This window comes from Frankliniella occidentalis, unplaced genomic scaffold (genome assembly GCF_000697945.3).
Source record: "Frankliniella occidentalis isolate FOCC.00 unplaced genomic scaffold, Focc_3.1 Scaffold41, whole genome shotgun sequence".
NCBI classification, from domain to species: Eukaryota; Metazoa; Arthropoda; class Insecta; order Thysanoptera; family Thripidae; genus Frankliniella; species Frankliniella occidentalis.
The window spans coordinates 1,636,257-1,638,693 of NW_026267171.1; the positions used below are offsets into that span (position 1 = coordinate 1,636,257).

Sequence of the window (2,437 nt, forward strand, 5' to 3'; positions counted from 1 at the left end):
AGGGAGAGGCGGAGAGACGGAGAGGGGGAGAGGGAGAGACAGGGAGAAGGTAAGCGGGACAGGGGCCGTGACGAGCTGCGGCGCAGGGGGGACGCGGGGGAACGGGTGCAGCCGGCGCCAAAGGGACGTGTAACGTTATCGTTATGTACGTTTTAATTCTGGCGTATACGAAAGAGCCTTGAACGAGTATTTGAATAACATGAATGAATCGCGACGAGAGAAATTATTTCGCTTTCAGATTTCAGAAACACGTTTGAGGCAAAAAAATAAAAATGTCTGAGAGAGCGGGTAGAACGAGAGAGGGTGTTTGAATTTCGGTGCCGACATCTGGGAGACCCTGCTTATATCCTTGCACCCCCACCCCACCCAGTCTGCCCTGGGGTGGGGGGAACAGCCCGCCGCCGGGGCTTATATTGCACGGAAGAGTTGTGGGCGAGTGGAATGGCGCCGGGCGCCAGGAACTGGCTGGCGTGGTTGTTTGTGGTCCACGCCCGCTGCTGAGCCTGTCGCCCCTGAGCCGCCCGCCGACGGCTTTGACGCGGAGCACTGCGGAGCACACTGCAGGGCGGCCACACGGAGAGCACCGACCTGTGTGCCCGGGTGCAGGTCAAGGAGGGGAGGAGGAGGAGGAGGCTGAACACACCGCGGCACTTTGGCGGCTTCTCTATAGTGCAATTAACCTCGGGGAGAGTTTACTACGACGAAGACGAGTAGCAGCTGCTACACAACACACCGAGGTCGCGGATGGGTGAAGAAGCTGCGCATCACTTTGACAACCAAACTTGAATAACGGCGAATCTGCCGCAGCTTGAGTATGGGATTCGGTTCCGAACGAGGTTATGCCCCTCTGTGTGTGCGTTTCTTTCCCTCTTTGTTTCGAAGTCATGGGTCTGGCCGGGGTCACGCACGCTAGGCCGGCGGGCGACGACAGTAACAAGGGGCTGACTAATGGCTGGCCGCTATCGCCACGCCAGGCAACGCCAGGCCAGGCGGACTAATTTCAACGAACGGCTCCAAAACATTCCAGGTCAGTCGGGCAGCACGAGGCGAGATGACAAGTTGCTTTGCCGAGGTCCTCGCGTATGTTTTGTGTTTTACTTTAGCTGTTCATAACTAAACTGATTTTGTTTATTGTCCCCTTGGCGTCGGCTACAAAAGTCTAGATAAAAAAAAAGTTGCTCAAAGCGGGTGGGGTTTCTTCCCTCCCTCGAAGGAATAAAATGAAATGTGAGGAGAATCTACTCACCGACCACTACGTGGCGAGCTGCAGCAGCCGCGCCAGGGCCCCTGCAAGCAGAAGAAGAGAGTCATTTTAAAGAAAGTGCTTTCGCGGGTCGGCAAACCACTCGCCTCGAGGGAGCAGGAACCCGCCGCAATGGGAGAGGCGGGTACGGCGGCGGGCGCACTGCGCTCCTTTTCATATTCACCGCTTTGCGCAGCGCGACTTTGGGCAAACTCGATTCGTTTCTCTGAAAGCAGAAAATGAGGCAGAGCCGATCGCATGTGGGAGGGCCTCGGGCTGGTGCTGGGGGCAGCGGGGCACCACCGGGGCCACCGTGGGGCCACGCACGAAGCCCCTCGGCAAACAACTATATGGTTTCGCTCACTCAGCTGCCCTGCCGGACCGTCGCGGCCCCACTCTGTCCACTCAGCTTCATTTTCATACATCACCGAGTTGATCTTGCGACCGGGGGGTTGATCACTTCACTCGCTGGACGCGCACTCTCACCTCCAGTCCAGCGGGCCCCCGGCGGAGCTATCCTCGGCCTCGGCGAGCGCTGGACGAGCCGTCTGCATCCCCCAGATAAGAATATTGCCACGGCGACACCCTCTCTTTCTCTTCCTTCTCTGTTCGCCTGCTCTCCCCGACTACGTCCTTCGCCCCCTCCTCCTCATGCGCCATATCTTTTACCCCCGTAACGATTTCGAGATTCGCTGGGCCCCCGGGGACGCCCCGGGCCTGAGGCCGCGCTGCGACGCACACCACCACACACGTGGGCCCCAATGCCATGCCCATGCATGGGCATCATGGGCGGGCGATATTGAAATGGAACACGCGCTGTACGGCGAAAAAAAAGAAGAACCCCGGGACGGAATAATAAATAAAATCTTTGAGCTGAAGCAAAAGCAAGCAGCCCGGGCGACGCAGAAAAGACTTCCTCTCCTGTACCGTCGCTCCGTTGCCCCTCCCGCCCCACCCCGCCCAGCCACACACAGCGCGCGTGCCGACGCATACCATCAGGAGCCGATCGACGTCCAACAAACCCATATACCCCCCGCCCTCTTCCCTCCCCAACTCACCCCTTTTCAAAACAAAAAGCCGCTTCCCCAAGGTCGGCACGTACAGCGCTCTCACCCACCTCATATCTTGCAATTAACAGTTTCGCACGCGATTGGTCTGATAACGTCGACGGGGTGGCGCGGCAGGGAGAGGTGG

At 58.4% G+C, this 2,437-nt stretch overlaps 1 protein-coding gene across 4 annotated transcripts in view; it reads right to left on the reverse strand.

Annotated features, from left to right (window-relative positions):
* Window positions 1-2,437, reverse strand: part of LOC113215828 (protein Fe65 homolog) — an 80,567-nt gene that overhangs the window by 64,959 nt on the left and 13,171 nt on the right. For 2 of the 4 annotated variants that reach the window (XM_052266629.1, XM_052266630.1), the window contains exon 3: window positions 1,247-1,287. The exons of the other annotated variants lie outside the window; for them this stretch is intronic. The gene's annotated coding sequence lies outside the window, so the exon portion shown is untranslated. The remainder of the gene's footprint in view (window positions 1-1,246; window positions 1,288-2,437) is intronic. 4 annotated transcript variants of the gene reach the window in all.